At 53.6% G+C, this 16,473-nt stretch overlaps 1 protein-coding gene and 1 long non-coding RNA gene across 2 annotated transcripts in view; one reads left to right on the top strand and one right to left on the bottom strand.

Moving 5' to 3' along the window:
* The window catches only part of LOC123454676, a 41,772-nt gene extending 38,966 nt beyond the window's left edge, over window positions 1-2,806 (bottom strand). The window contains exon 1 of the long non-coding RNA XR_006633435.1: window positions 2,472-2,806. This is a non-coding gene — a long non-coding RNA (uncharacterized LOC123454676). The remainder of the gene's footprint in view (window positions 1-2,471) is intronic.
* Window positions 1,836-16,473, top strand: part of Slc6a1 (solute carrier family 6 member 1) — a 44,255-nt gene continuing 29,617 nt past the window's right edge. Inside the window, exon 1 of the mRNA XM_004651600.2 lies at window positions 1,836-1,944. The gene's annotated coding sequence lies outside the window, so the exon portion shown is untranslated. The remainder of the gene's footprint in view (window positions 1,945-16,473) is intronic.

Below are 16,473 nucleotides of genomic sequence, written 5' to 3'. Positions count from 1 at the left end.
ATGTGGACTGTTTTGGCTTTAAACAACATAAACTGAACTCAAGTCAGAAAAAAAAAAAATAATCAGGAAAAGGGAACTTGGTGATTCAGGTAAGTGAACATGCCTCAGGCATAGCTAGATCTGGGCTCAGGCAGGTTGGGTCTGATTTCCACCTCCTTGCTCCTCCATTGTCAGATGGGGTCTGCTCCAGGCATGGTAAAGACGGCTGTCACTGGGGAAGCACCCTGGTGGAGCTCAAACATCTGCTGGACAAGACTTTTGACAAAAGTCCCAGATGGAGGTCTTGTTGGCCCAGCACCTGTCATACATCCTTGCATCAAGGTGCCCTCACTGTCTGTCCTCTGAGTAAGGTGTCCATATGAACATGAGAGGAGGGGAGAAGTCCCGCCCACAAAAACCGAGATGCTGATACCTGAAGATGTTGAAATGAACTTCAGATCAGCAGAAATAATGCTCCCAGCTTCCTTCATCTCTGCTCGAAGCCACATCCGCAACTCCATCTCAAGGCTCATCTGAGGCATCCTCTGGCTCCCAACCCATTAACACTGGGACACGCGTCCATAGGCCTTCCTACTCCATCCCAAGCTGGGCTGGGACACGCACACACATGTGGCCCTGGCAGAGCCTGTCATTTGGGGCTCATGTGGCTAACGTGTCTCTCACATCACCTGCCTGTTTTGTCGACCACTGCATCCCAGAGCACAGAACAGTGATAGGCACCTAGAAGGAGCTAGGAAAGACTTAGTTGAAGAGCGAATGGGCATCACAACAACATGGCACCTTGTAGCTAGTCAGAGGGTGCTAAGGAATATCCCAAGATTCATGCATGTGGTGAAAGAGACAGAAGGCAGATGACCTTCAGGAGCCTAGGCCAGAGACCCCAGGTTGGGGGACAGGAGGTCCATCAGCTAATGTCAGCCTGGGGGACAGAAGTGGAGCATCAAGGCTAAAGAGCTGGAATTCTTTTTGAGTTCTTGGGGAGCAGGAAAAGACAGCCGTGGCTCCATTCCCAGAAACGTTCACAGAGAGGGAAAGATTGAGGCTGGGCACTGGGCTGGTGCTGGCCAGAAAGAGGGCTTCTACGGACAGCCTCTCACACCTCAAGAGCTAGCAGCAGAGGGCTGGAGCAGGGATCTGTGGCCATCCCTGGGAGTTCAAGACCACGGTTTCCTGTTGTCATGCTGACCAGCATCACACATGACACACAGATACACACATCCAGACACGTGTGTCCCGATCAGTCCCTGAGGTGCCAGTCCTGATGACACCCCTTCCCCGGCCTGGTTGCTCCAGGTAGGAATCTTTTCTTTGTAGGTGGGGGCAGCAGACAGGAAAGTCGGGAAGGGGACAAGCGTCCACCTTCTACCCACAAAGATTCATGGGGAGAGGGATGTGACAGAGACAGAGAAACAAAGACGGACCTTGGGGAGATGGCTCAGTCATTAAAGTGTTCGCCCTGCAACCATGAGGACCTGAGTTCAATCCCCAGAACCCATGTAAAAAGGGAGGAGGAAGTGCTATATGTGCAAGGCCAGAAAGTCCAGAGACCAAAGAAGGGATGGAGGCCAAGAAAGAAAGAAGAGGGAAAGGGACAGGCAGGGAAGGAGGGCCCAAGGAGAGTGGGAAGGGGTCAGGCAGATGGGGATGGGAAGCCGGGCGCTCGGTGAAGGCGAGCTGGTAAGGACAGGGAGGAGGGAGGCAGCAGAAGGAGCGGGACTGGACGGCACCGGCAAGCCCCGCCCCCCAGTGGGCGTGTCTTCGATGCTCCGCCCCTCGGCTCCGGGCTCCCTCCTCCCGCCCTCGAAGCCGGAGCAGGCGGCGAGGTTGCAGGCGAGCTGCGCGAGCCCAGGAGCCCGAGAGCCCGCGTCTCAGCGAGGCCGGAGCCCGGAGCGGCCCCGCGCCCGCCCGAGCTCACCAGAGCGGCCGAGCCTCCCGGGGCCGCAGGTAGGAGCAGCCGGTCGGCGTCGGGGGCCGCGCAGAGCCTGGGGACCCCTGAGCCCTCCCCCCGTGGGCAGGGCGGGAAGGGGGTGCGAGGACTCCCCAGGATGCAGCTCCCCCCGAGCCTCAGCTCGCCCCGAGGCGCCGCGTCCATCCCCGACGTGAGCCCGTCGCGGCCCCCTCCCCGGGGATGCGCGGGAGGCGGGAGGGCTGCGAGCGGGATGCGACCACCGCGCGCCCCTCCTTCCCCATCGCGGGCCGGGGACTCGGCTGCAGCCGTCGAAGCCCCTCCGTGGCCCATTCCCCAGACCAGGGCGAACTGCACCACCGCGTCCCAGGGGCGCGCCGAGCCGACAGAGGGTCAGAGGCGAGAGCTGGTGTGTGAGTGGGGGGGGCGGGGAGGACGACCACCTGAAGATGGGGCACCTCCTTCCTATCCCCGGGAGCCCCCCCCCCCACCACCACCCAAAGCTCTCCAGAGTCGTGAGCTTTAAACGCACATCACCACTGGGGCCGAGCGCACGCAGGCTTACCTGAGCAGCTTAGGGTGCAAAAGGCCCATCGGGGGGACCTGTGGACTCTTCCCCTGGTAGTTCATCCTGGAATCTCTTCTTTCGTTTCTGGGCAGTAATCACAGGTTCTCCATGCAGGGACTCTTTGTACCTGTCCGTCCCCACGGGTGGCACCCCACGGGTGGTACCCACGGACGTCCTGTCAAATGCGTGGCTTGGTCTTCAGAGGAGGGACTCAGACTTGGCAGTGCCTACTGAGTCAATAGCCTCTCTCGAAAGTCTATGTGAACCCCAAGGAGAAAATTGGGTTTCAAAATAAAATAGGAGTTCCTCCAGCTGTGGGGCATTCGCTTCCTCTCTCAGGAAGGGTAACCTCCTGCCTACGAAAAACTGCGGGCGGGGTGGGAGGGAGTGGAGGAGAAAATGGCTCCTGCGCTTTGGTGACACCCTAAAATCGAGGACTCTGTCCAGCTGAGTGGAATTTGGGGTCAACCACAGATTTTTCTAAAGCACACAAGGTGGGTGTTTGGTAAAAGAAAGGGGATGTGGGTGCTGTGCATTGCCTATATTCTCTGTGCTGGGAACTTTAGGGGAAATGCATTCGCAGGGTAGCCTGCAGAGTGTACCCCAACTTCAAAACTACAAAACAAAAGAGTAATCTTTCCTACCCCTCTTTGAGCCAGTCTCTAAAACACTAGCAGGTCCTACTCAGAACGTACCCAGACTGGGTCCCTGCCAGAGAGGAAGGGAAGAGAAGTGGCCCTTAGGTGGTGAGTCCCTGAGGGGACCTTTTCCCAGAGCACGGCACTGGGGCAAAATGGCCGAACCTCTCTAAAGCCTCAGAAATGAATCTCTCCAGGCAGGCAGCAAACAAAGAGCTCTGTCTCCATCCAAGTGCTGGCTCAGTGGCCAGCGCCTGAGGACGCACAGTGAGTCCCCGGACAGTGATGCACAGACTGGCCTGTCCTCAGAGGCTCTGCAGAGTGGGGTTCCCTAAGAAGGACCTGGGAGAGAGGCGCCTGCCACTGGGAGAGAAAATGGGAAATGGTGGGTCCATCCCTGTGTGGAACCCCTTATTCCAGGAACCCACGTTTTATAAGACTTGGGTGAGACTGTGAAGGGAGGTCCAGAGGCTGGGGAGTAGGCAGCTAAGAGCATAAAGACAAGGCAAAATTAAGTTCATAATGCTGAAAAAGGTGCGGTAACTGACTTCACATTTTGCACGCCTGGCAAACAGGAGCAGCCAAGGCTGTGAATTTGCTTACGCATGGCCCAGCAGCTCATGTGTGTTGGAGAACAGAGCCTGCCTGGATGGAAGGTGGTGACCTCATTGCCACACTAACAGGGACCTTCTTGTATATCTCTCTTCCTGTCTGCCTGCCTGCCTTTCCTCCCTCCTTCCCTCCTCCCTTTCTTCTTTCTCTCTTTCCTTTCCATTCCATTTCTTTCCTTTCCTTCCCTCCTTCCCTTCCTTTTCTTTGTACAGTTAGGAAGGCTGTAAAAATGGGGCCACGGAATCCATAAGCAGGAGAGAATGAATGAGTTCCGGCTGAGGGTTTGCTTTGGCCGAGGGCATTGCAATGTCTTGCCAGGGTGACCTAAACTAAGTTCCAGCCCCTCTTAGAAGGAAGGAACGGAGGGCTGAAACCTTTCAGTGGGCCAGACTTGTAATTCCTACAGTGACCCCGGGTACCTGAGCAGCTCCGAGGTGAGGGAAAGTGAGAACGAGAGGGAAAGGGACGGGCTCAAGGTCACACAGAGAGGAGGACCTGGCAGGGCAAGGATGTGGGTCATGCTCTTCTGAGTCCCAAGTCAACTCTGCCTCAGTGCGCATCTCTGGGCCACAGTTTTCACGTTGGTAAAGGCGGAGAGCACTGAAGGGTAGATTTCGTGGTGGACATTGAGTGCCGTCAGACCAGTGCCTGGGCCACCTTTCCAGCATTAGGATATGTCAAGCGCAGCATTAAATAAAGCACAAGGCCACGTGGTTCTCAGCCCAGGTTGAGCTGTAAAACTACGGCTGTGATGGAGATGTCCCAAGCCACCCGGAACTCAAAAATCCCTTTTCTTCCCCATCTCGTGCTTGTGTTGACCCCAACTCAAGTGTTGAACTCGTTAAATTCAAGCCTTGTCCACTACCTGCAGCTCCCTGCATCCTGAAGCCACCCGCTTTGACCTTGAGAGCAGGCAGGACACCCAAGCTTGTCTCTGTTGCTTGGCCTGTAGTGGTGCCCAGCATCTCTTTAATCCCAAGCTATGTTGACCCAGCGATGCCAAACCCAGTGATGACAGCCCCTTTGTCACCTCACCGCACTTCCCAAATGACAACAGGCTTGTCTTTGCCTATGTCAGCACTCCTTCAACTCAACTGTGCAGTGTTCCCAACCTCCTTTACCTAGAGCAAGGTGGTCAGGATGCAGCCCATAGTGGGATGGAGATAACCTTGAACTGACTTGAAACGCCCTTGATCTGACTTCAATTAGGAAGAACACCCCCCCCCCCCGCCGCCATCCAGTGAGATTGTCATGTGTCTGCAGCTGCCCTTAGCAGCTCCAGGGTTTGGTGCAGACTTAACTGAGGTGGTCTTTTCACCGGCTTGTCCCTCTTCTCTGAAGGTCACTATGAGGTAGTAGGATGACCCCCCTAAGAGAGGAAAGACTGGGCAGCCAGATGTGAAGCTCAGAATAGGGCTTCCCAGGAAATGTGATTCCATAAGCTTGTGACATGCAGCCCTGACATCTGTCCCAGCCCCTGGGATACCTGAAGTCCCTGGAGGCCAAGGGGAGGGGGCGTGGAGACAGAGGATGCCAGCGCATAACAGAGGGCAGAGTTTCCTGGCACACGCTGTTGGCATGAGCACAAGTCATGATATTTCAGCACATACCTGAGATGCAGACATTGATGGCTGAGACACACCCACCAGTGACAGTCATGCCTGTTACAATGACGACTGTCTATTCTTGTGAGTTGACAGCGTGCTGGGAAATGCGCCGTGGGTTGTACTTTACATCATTACATTTCACTTTCACAAGCCCCTGTGAGCTGTATGGCAAAATTGTGCCTGTGTCTCTGCCAGTCCTTAACTCGGTCTTATATCCCAGGATGCAATCCCTGTGCTGACAAGCCCTGGGCATGGACCAGGCTCTCTCTGCCTTCCACCTTGATGGGTCTGCACCTGTTTTTTCATCCCATGAGCCTCACCTCAGCTTCAGGAGGCTGGGCAGCAGGAGAGCAGCAGTTGGTTGACTGGGAAAGCTGAAGGGCAGAAAGCTGAACTTGTCCCCGAGGTCCCTCAGTTGCTGGGTTGCAAAACTCGGGTTCAAACTGTATTGTCCAGGCTGGTTCATCGTATCTATGATCCGCACTTCAACTTCACTTAAAGCCAGCATTGGGGATGTGCACCCAGCTACCACCTTTCTCCTAACTCTCGGGTGTCTCCCTGTTTGTCCCCGTCAACCTCTGTGCTCAGGAAGCCAGTGAGAGCAGCCCGACGAAGCCATCAGCTCCATTTCCCATGATCTGCCTTGACACGAAAAGTGGCATCCGATTCGATGCGAGCTGCCTGCAGCGAATGGCCTTCTATTTTTACATTTCTCACAAATTGGAAATTATAAGGAGGCCAGGTCTTGGAGAGTGATTGGCAGCGGCACTCTGGAATAGAGCACGTTAGGGTGCTGGGCCCCTGCATCTGGGAAAGGGGTCCTGGGCTGAGGCCAGGCTGAGGTCCCTAGCCCTCAGTGAATTGGGAGGAAAACGAGAGTTTGGTGGCTGCTTTGAACCAGTGACCTGCAGCTCTACCCACCTGTCGACTGCCTGGTGTCGGCATAAACTGTGTCTTGTGCCAGCTCTTGAGATGGCTGAGTCCCGGCCAGAGGATCATTGAAGGTCAAACGTGCCCTAAAAGGCATCGGCAGCAGGTTGCTTCTATGGCCTTATTGCTTAACAAGGTGACTGTGTGGAGAGAGAGAGAACAGCCGCCACGAGAAGGCAAGTGGAGACATTTGGTTGCCAGTATTAAGGTTGGCTGCCTGTCGGTGACAGCCACAGGACTTCCTGGGTATCAATGCTGAACCTCACAGTTTATAACTAGGCTCTTGCTAATTTTATGTCTTTCATCTCGTGGGAAGTATTCTGGGGTGAAAGGGGGGATGCTCAAAATCCCGGGGAAGAATCTTCCATCAAGCAGGCAGAGACTTCTTTTAAAATCTAGTTTTCTCATAAGCCTGAATCTGAATGACCTTGACCTAAATGAGGCTCCGATGTGCAAGGCTGTATGTGCGCACATAACACTCAACGCAGCATGTTGTTAGTTTGAGCCATGAGCTACAAACAATGGGGCTATTATTATTACCTTTATATCCCCATCTTTTGAGGCAGTGGAGGCTCAGCCCTGAGCCCTCACCTGTCCCCTGCTTCCCCAGCCAGTTCAGAGCCACTTTACTGTGCCCTCCCTTCTCCTTGATCAGGAGCCCAGAGGATCCCAGTACCATCAAGAGGTAGAACGGAACCCAGAATCCAGTCTGGTGGATGACATGGGCAGCCCTAGCAGAGGCTGGAGAGCAAAGGCCATGCATTTGTTTGAGCCTTGTCTCTGTCCTTGCTAGAGGCTACATCTCCTTGGACATGTACTGAGTTTGGGGTTCCAAAGCATGATCCTTGGACCCCCAGAAGTAGCCAGGTATGTGAGACAGGAAGGGATAGTTGCTTTCAGACACTCCTGGGTGACATGGGCATGCGAATCTGGGGATACTGGGATGAAAATGAACACCTGGCCTCCCACGAGGTTTCAGGAGCCAGAAGATAGGTGGGGGTCTTGTGATATGAGCCCAGTCATCGGGAGCCCAGTGAAGGAGTGACTGTGTGCTTCTCAGCAGAAAAGGTTGGGGAACGGTGGATACAGGATGGAACCCCTGGCCAGGTGTCATCTTCTTCAGGCACTTGCTGTGCTCTGGCTCCCGGACGTCTTACAAGTTGTGGGCATGTCCTTCTGAGGAGTGGCAGGGAGACAGGATACCTGAGGAGTCCTTGCATCCCCTGGCTGAAACGAGGAGCGTACTTGACCAGCCATCCAAGTCCTGAGCATGGAGACTCCCCAGCCTTAGCCCCTGACTGAGGCTAGTGGACCCCACTTTACCGACTCAGAATGTGATGCCAGCGTGGGCATCTTCCTACCTGTCAGGGGACTCAGAAGCAGGGGGCAGGGAAGTGGCTTATCCAGATTACCATCTCACTGATGCCAAGCCTTGTATTTTTCCATGTCAGTCGCTCCTCTGAGAAGCCCCTGAGTGGAGATAAGGGTACAGGAGATGGGGAGAGAAGAGGGGGGAGCTTTCTGTTTTCCTGTTTCTGACTGTGCCATGCAAAGGCTGAAGCCAAGTAGAAATAATACAAAACCACACTAAGAAAAGCTGCCAGGTTCCTGGGCACCCTGTGACCCTCATCTTGCAATCTCGCAATTGCCCCACTGCCTGTGGGGTTCACTGAGCACCCCCGCCCCCAGAGTTGGAGATCACAAGTTCACCTGCGATTTAAAAACAAGCCCCTAATCCATTAGAGGCAAGCACACAGGCACATGTCACACCCACATGATCTTCAGTACGGAACTGAGACCAGGGGGCTTGGAGGGTCGCCTGAGATTGGCCCCTTGACAGATGGCAGAGCTGGCAGACCTGAGAAGGAAGTGGAGAGCTGCCTTCTGGCTGACTTTGAGCTATGGGGACTGCAGGCAGGTCCTTTCTCCTCTGGACAGCTCAAGGGGACAGCTCGGAGTGCTGTACTCCAGGCAGGGCTGGAGGAGGGAAGTTGCTCACCCCACTTCCTCCTCGCCCCTCCATTTCCCCATAAGACCCTCCCGAGACTAATGACTGGGGAAGATAAGAGCCTTTTCTCTGCATGACAGTGAATGCCACTAATAACAGAGCAGATGTGGCACCATTCATTACGCCGGGGGCATTCAGTGAAAACGCCAGCCGAGAAAGTTCAGTAGCGGCGCAAGCTACCAAGAACCCGCTTAAAAGCGGCGCCGTGGGCCAGGGCGGAATGCCCACTCCCCAGCCTCAGAGCCTAGCCTGAGTCCGAGTCCCAGAGCTGAGGATCCCCCTCACCCCCAGCTTGGGGTTCTCATTTGTTTCTGGGATGTCAGTCCCTGTCCTCTAGGGACCTCGACAAGTTATCTGCAGGGGCCAGGGTGGGCACACAACTGGGTCAGATAGAACTCTGAACACATACTGGCATGCATGCCAGGATCCACTGTGAGTCCCGAGGATATGGTGAGTGTCATTTCTGTCCCAGAGAAGCTGCTCGCAGTAAAGGCATGTATTCCTTATGAGCAGGAGTCTGGTGTCGTCTGGAGTCTGCTCTGTTCTGCCTGGTGCAAGACTAAAGTATGCGCTTCCTTCAGCTCTCCACTGTCTGTGTGTATCCTTACCCGCGGAGAGCCACAGCAAGAGGAACTGAGGGCTGCATGGGTGGAAGGGACAGACAGGGGACAAGCCCCGTGCTGTAGGTGACGTTGACTTAGCCTCCGTGAACAGCTTGCCTGCCACTAGGTTCTGAAGAGGAGCTAGACCTCACCCTGCATGGCAACTCCTTTGCCTCAACTTGCCCATCTGCAGAATGGGGAGAAGGGGGAGGCTGTGATCTGTACAGTGAGAGCTGTGGGTCTCAGCCAACCCCAGCTGGAGGATAGGGGTTCTGGCTCCAGATCTCAAAGTAACATGTTGGTGTTGGCTCAGCAGGAGAGAGTGTTGTCACCCAAGGCAGCTTCCGGATTATTCTGGGACCTAAAAATCTCTCTAATCTCCCACCCTTCCTGGGTAACCGAGGTCCCTGTTTCGGCGTCCTACACATGGAAAGCTAATTCCCAGGAGTTTGAAGCCAAAACCGTAAACATCCACTGGAGGCACCCCTGCCTTACAGACAGGTAAACTGAGGCCTCGGTGGTTGTCGTAGGTTCCAGGGAGCACACACAACCTTGCTTTCTCTTCCCCCTGCCCCAAACCAGTCCAGATTTGCTGTTGAGAAATTATTAAATAGAGTTAGTAGAAGGACTCTGGTTGCCGTGACAACGGAGCCTGTGTCCTCGGGAGATAATGGCGTTGCACAAGGAGGGTGATGCGTACAGAATGCTGATTCGGGAGCTGCCGGAGCAAGGGAGCCTGCAAGAGCCAGGGAGCCTGTGCCTAGAGCTTGAGGTCTCCCACAAGGAGGAAGAGGCCCGTGGAGGTGGGACCGCTGTAGGGGACACTTGCTTGGTGTCATTCTCCCCTTTCTCCAGCCTCCTCAGAGAGGGACTTCACTTTATTTTCTCAGCGTGGAGAGTCGGAGGAAGAGAAGGGAAGCCACTCTGCCCAGGCTGCACGGCCAAGAGGCAGCTCTCGGGTCCCGGGTCTCCGCTGCTCCAGGGCGGGCCTGGCATCAGTTCTGCCGGGGACGGAGCTGATGACTTGGGTCTCAGGATGAGCAGCTGCAGGGCCCTGCATGCAAAAGACTGGCTTGCCCTGAGGACCAAGACTAGGTAATTACGATGGACAGTTGTGTCACGTCAGGACCTAAGGAAGAGGAAACTGCACCCTGGGAGCCAGAGTCAAAGCCCCCTGTCCCGTTTCCTCAGCAGCGTGACCCTGGGCAAGTCACACCCCTCTGAGCCTCAGTGTCGGATGCAAAATGAGGGAATGCCAGCAAACCCTCTCCCCACCCACACACACAAAGGAAGGTATGGGACTGACTATGGCAAGGTGGGTAGAGCAGCCAGCCTGTCCCAGACCTGGCTCCTTGACAGCAGCCACCATTTGTCTTGTAAGCCCAAGGGGAGAGGCCCAGAGCGGGGTCTCCGCAGCCCTCTGCGCAGTTGCAACAGTGGAAGGGGCCAAAGTCAGTGCGAGAGAAGTGACAGGGCCCTCCACCCCAGTCTGGGGACATCATGCAAGCACCGTCGTCCCTGAAACGGGCACAGATACCTCATGTGTGAAGGGTGAGTGGTGTCCCTGAAAACCTGCACACGCCTCACCAAGGGGAGCTGGCGTCTGTGTACGGCTGTCTGCGTGACCCCGGGGGGCCGGGCATTCTGGAAAACGAATGCTGTCACGCCTGCCCTCGATGTCTCCTGCACTGCTGACAAAATACATTGCCCTCCCTGATCGGGGATCAAAAGATATGGGGGTAACACCCTGAGAAATGCCACGACGCTTTGTTTGTAGGGAGGCATGCCGGCAGCCACCCCATTCCGTCTTAGAAATAGAAAAAGGGGGAGCTGGATTTCTGAGGCAGGGAGGAAAGAAAGCTGGGAGCAGCTGACTGAGATGCAAGCGACCATTTTGTTCATGTCTGAAAACCTGTGTGAGAAGACTCAGCCCAAAGATGAGACCTGCTTCTGGGTCCCCTGACGGGAAAGGCAAGTCCTTGATGTGTTCCTGGGAAAGGATGGCAGGGTGTGAAGCATTGAGCTGGAGACCTCGGGTTCTGACACCGCCCTCCCATGTAGGTATGAGAGCCACGGTCTGGGGTCTCATTCCATGTCAGACGACCAAGGATGCTGATGTTTAGCCCGGAGATTAGCAGATGTGCTAATTGCAGGACACAGGCATGTCCCCTTGGGGAGAGGTGTTTAGTGAAGAGTTTGCTCTAGGAGTCTGAAATGACCAGCATCTCCCTGTGACTCCCCGGGTAGGTAGGAGGAGAAAGCCAGCGTCCTGCCTCAGCCTGTTTCCCCCCCCCACCACCATTGCTCTCAAGAAATAGTGTCAGCTTTAATCACCCGTGTCCTGTTCCCCGGGGTACTCTCCTCAACTTATTCTCAGTTACTCCACAGAGTAGTCCTAACAGGAGATACTGTCACTTGGTTGTATAGCTCAGATTTCCTCGTACCAGGTGCACAGTCTTATTCCATCCACCCCATCATTGCTTGTGACAGGCCAGCCTGTGGCCCCCTTTGACTTCAAACAGAAGTTATTCATAGGTTCGCTCCGTGTTGACGGCACCTAAGAGAATTTGCTCAATCCAAATCTGATTTTCCAAATGGGTACCAGATTCTTGCTCTGTAGGAAATATACTATGAAATTCCTCCCCAGGGCCCAGGAAGGAAACAGAAGCAGATGCGCTTGTGAGTGAGCATCCGTTGGAGTCATAAAAATATAAAATAAAAATAAAAATAGGGTTACAGAGATGGCTTAGCAGTTAAGGCGCTTGCCTGTGAAAACTAAGGACACATGTTTGACTCTCCAGGTCCCATGTAAGCCAGCTGCACAAGGTGACACAAGAGTGCAAGGTGGATTTCAGTGGCTGGAGGCCCTGGTGTGCCAATTCTTTCTCTCTTTAAATAAAATAAAATAAAATAAAATAAAATAAAATAAAATAAAACAAACGGCTGGAGGGATGGCTTAGCAGTTAAGGCATTTGCCTGCAAAGCCAAAGTATCCAGGTTCAATTCCCCAGGACCCACATAAGCCAGATGCACAAGGGGGTGCATGTGTCTGGAGTTCATTTGCATTGGCTGAAGGCCCTAGAGTGCCATTCTCTCTCTCTCTGTCTTCCTATTGCTCTGTCAAATAAATGAAAGTAAAATACTTTTTAGAAATTAAAAAAATAATAATAAAGCCAGCTTTCTCCTGTGGGAAAAATATTTAGACTCTGACCCTTTTAGAATATTTAGAATCTGACCCTTCATGTCTAAAAATATATGCTTCCCCTCATTCTTATAAAAGCCTCTAGGCATATTTGCTTTTGCCCCACTGAGTTTTCATGGAAAGAACAAGAAGATTTGTTGCTTTCCAGATAGAAAGATCATAGCAGTGCACGTGCCTTTCCAAACCTCACCATCCCAGAGCCTGACACCGTAACTTCGGGAATGGCCGCCTTTACTCTCACCCTTCTGCCACCCCGAGAAAGTGCTCTGCTGGGTGACTGTAGTGGCATCAAGTATCTTAGGATTGGCACTCAAAAGCCAGAGAAGGCCAGGCAGGTCACACACATGAGGTCAGAGGCGAGGGACAAGATGACAGCATGGACATTCACCCTCCTCTCCCAAGTATGGAAATTCAAGCTTGAAAATTCTAAGCAGACACCGCTCAACTCCAACACATTTGGACTGAAGGCTGGGGGGTTGGGGGGGGTTCTCAGATTCCTGTTGGTTCCTATAGGTCCCTTGGGTGAGCTTGCTTCAGATTTGTGTGAAGGGCTGGGTCATGCCTGCAGCATGGCCTGGGCATGGGCACTTGAGCAAGAGCCCTGGCCCTGTGTACAACCACGGCCACTGCTCCGGGGCTGTTACGCCCACACAGGCCTCTGCCTGGCCTGTACTTCTGTATGTGACTTACAGAAGATTGGTGTTGAGTTCAGTTAGCCCCAGCATGGTTATTTTTATCCACCCCTCAAATCTGAGTTCTTAAAAGGTCTTGATATAGGGAGCTGGAGAAATGGCTCAATGTTTAAAGACGCTTGCATAGCCTTCCAGCATGGGAGGGGGTTCGGTTCCCCATCCACCTACATGAAGCCAGATGGGCATTTGTTTGCAACAGCGAGAGACCCTGGCATGCCCACACACACATGCAAATAAATAAATAATTTTTTTGTTTTTGGTTTTTCAAGGTAGGGTCTCGCTCTAGCCCAGGCTGACCTGGAATTCACTATGTAGTCTCAGGGTGGCCTTAAATTCATGGCAGTCCTCCTACCTCTGCCTCCCGAGTGCTGGGATTACAGGTATCCACCACCATGCCCGGCTTAAATAAATAAATAAAATTTGAAGAAAGGTCGTGATACAAATGCCCATGGGAGTCTTAAGCACAGTGTCAAGAGACAGGAAAGTCTCTTTAACCCCATGGGCTCTCACAGTGTTTTACCAGGCAAAGAGCCATGTGAAAGAGCGCCAAGTGGTCACCATGTCGCTCTCATTTCCTGATCCGAGTTAATCCTTTCCGGAGGGTTGAGATCAGAGCCTTTGCAGAGGTGCCCCTGGAACTGAGGCCCTCCAGAGAGGTCGTACCACCACAGGAAGACAGGAAGCGTGGGGCCTGGGACGCCTTGGGACACTTGGCTGCAGCCTCCGTAGGGTCTTGTAGGGTCCAGCACAGGGCTTATTCTCAGATGCCTCCAGCTGGCCAGGGGCAGGCTGCTGCCTGCTTGGAAGGTGGAGACAAAGGGGCCCAGGAACAGCCCCCACAGACCTACTTAGGACTCAAAGAAGAAATCGGTGGTACACGCTCCGGGGCCAGAGTTGAATCCTGGATCATTCATCACAAGTAACTCTGGACCACAGGCTGCTCCTTGCTAGGATGTAGGAAGGTTGTACAGGGTCTCCCTTCCTCTGCTTCTCCTTTGCCTCTTAGCTGTCTTTCCCTCTGGCCTCCTCCTGTGTCTTTCTCCTCCTGCATCCCTCCCAACTCCTTTCCTACATCTAACCCAGAGCTGGGTTCTGGCCTGGTACCTCCACATTCCTGTTGTCCGTCCTAGAATGCTGAGACTTGAGGACAGCAGGTCTTGCAAGCATGTGCTCAGAGCCAGACAGAGCTGGTGAGAAGTTCTGGTTCAGGATTTCCCTCACAGGTATCAAGGGATCAGAGGGCTCCAACATGAGGACCCTTGCTCTGGGACATCAGCATTGGGGTAATGGGCGGGGAAGAGACAGCGCAGGCGAGTTGAACGTGTCTATTTGCGCGAGTGAAGAAAAGTGTCTGAAGTGATGGGTGTGGAGCTGGAGCGCTGACAGGAGGCGGGAGTCTCCTTGCAGCCCTGACACCACCTGTTGGCTCCTCCAGTGGTCTGGGGCAGAAGCGTTTATATAGCCCTGGGCAGGCAGCAGATGCCATCCATCGAGCCTTGTGATTTGGTTCCTGAGAACTCCCCTTAAACTTAGTAGAATGACGCTGCTTTGAGAACACACACTGTCCTTGAGTCTGAAGGGTGGAACTCAGGAGAGCACATTTGTGCCCAGTGCCGTTTGTGAGCTGCTGGGGCGGGCCCTGAGTCCCATCTCTGCAAAGGTGGCAGCTCCCCTCCGCAGCAGCCGGGGGCTTACGCCCCGTCACCATCAGGTCCATCTTTCTGTGCTGGCAGTCCTTGTGGCTCTGTGTTCACCGCAGAAAGTGACGCTCATAAGCCTGGCTTGGATATTGAATGAAGCTGTCCCTCCTGCCTCCGAGGGAGTTTGGCAAGCTGTTTTTTTTGTGTCTGGGGCTTTGTTTTCTCCTCTGTGCAATGGGCACGTGGTAAGTGTTAAATAACATCTGTCCATGAAATACACAAGACATGAAGTTCATAGGGAACTGGTGGGATCAATCTACATTCTTTGGGTTTTTTTTTTCAAGGGTGGGGTTCAAGGTAGGGTCTCACTCTGTAGCCCAGGCTGACCTACGTAGTCTCAGGGTGGCCTCAAACTCACAGTGATCCATCTACCTCTGCCTCCCAAGTGCTGAAATTAAAGGTGTGCGCGACCATGTCTGGCTTTGGTCTGCATTTTTATGAGATGAGCATCCAACGTTTTCTGCACACAAAGCCCTTAAGCAGCTCCCAGCCATGTCCAGTTGACTCCCTCTATCTCTTCTGAGCTAAGCCCAGCATCTGCACCCATTCTCTTTTAAAAAGTATATTTTATATATTTTATTTATTTATTTGAGAGAGAGAAGAAGGCAGAGTGAGAGAGAGAGAGAAAGAATGGGCACACCAGGGCCTCCAGCCACTGCAAATGAATTCCAGACACATGTGTCCTTTTGTGTATCTGGCTTACGTGGGTCCTGGAGAATCGAACCGAGATCCTTTGGCTTTGCAGACAGACATCTTAACCGCTAAGCTATCTCTCCAGTCCTGCACCCATCCTTTCTGCATGGAATGTCCTGTTGGAGGCTAAAGTTGTGGCTGAGAGTCGAGGCACCACTTCTCCTCCTCTGAGCTTCCAGAAGGAACTTGCATGGTGCTGGTCTATCTGTGGTCAACTCCCATGACTCCAGGACACATTGGCAGGGGCATGCAGAGTCGAGGCCACATTCCATTAGTCTGCTTCCAGCCTGGGACCTCAGTCCCTGGACATGTGTACTTGATACAGGGTAAGTTAGATCGAAAACTATAGCGACAAAATTAGATATGTCATCAGACATTAGGCATGCAGACATTAGGAGCCAAAACAGCCACCAGCAGGCCTCCAGTGGTGTGAGCAAGACTCGGAGAAGGAGACGGGAAGACCCACCTCTGCGCTTCAATCCCAAAGGGAAACAAGGCATTGGCTTAAGTTAAGACGACGTGGTCAGTAAAGTGTGGTGAGAGGACCCCCCCACACCAGGGTTCACACCAGGGTTCCAGGGTCTCAAGATACCTTCCTTTGTCCCTTCTACCTCTTTCCCCAGAAAGGCCTTTTCCCAATGGACTTGTCTCCACAGTTGGTAAGGTCCTGTCTGCAGAGGACTGGGGGCCAGGGTCTCCAGGAGGACAGAGCTGGTCCCTAGGAGACTCATTAGAGCCCCCACGGCCTGATGAAATGTGCTGGTCACACTTTCAGGTGGCCTCACGGTAATCAACAGCACCGTGGTGGGCCTTGTCCACCACAGTGACCAGGGTGAGGCAGCCTTTTCGGAGCCCTCAAAGCTCTAAGGCCTACGGCCTCTCTGGTTTCTCTCCTGTTTTTTGTTTTTCTTTTTCTTTTCTTTTTATTAGCTTTTCGAGGCTGACCTGAAATTCACCATGTAGTCTCAGGGTGGCCTTGAACTCACGGCGATCCTCCTACCTCTACCTCCCGAGTGCTGGGATTAGAGGCGTGTGCCACCACACCCGGCTCCTCTCTGGTTTCTTAAGGTGAGCCGCAGGTCCTGTCCTTGTGTGGCTTGTCCTGCAAAAAGCCGCCTGCTGGAGATGGGCCACCTTGGGACACGTCAAAGATGGGTATGAGGGCTCTGCAAGCACCCTTCTAAGATAAACAAAAATAGGGCACCTAGTGCATAGGCGCAGGAACCCAGCTATCTCTGTTCAGGCCTTGACATCCTGGCAAATCACTTAGCCTCTCTATGCCTCAGCTTGCCTCCCCCCAAAATGGTTGTGGCTA

The sequence above is a fragment of the Jaculus jaculus genome, chromosome 14, assembly GCF_020740685.1.
Source record: "Jaculus jaculus isolate mJacJac1 chromosome 14, mJacJac1.mat.Y.cur, whole genome shotgun sequence".
Taxonomy (NCBI): domain Eukaryota; kingdom Metazoa; phylum Chordata; class Mammalia; order Rodentia; family Dipodidae; genus Jaculus; species Jaculus jaculus.
This window is presented reverse-complemented; position numbering and strand designations above follow the sequence as displayed.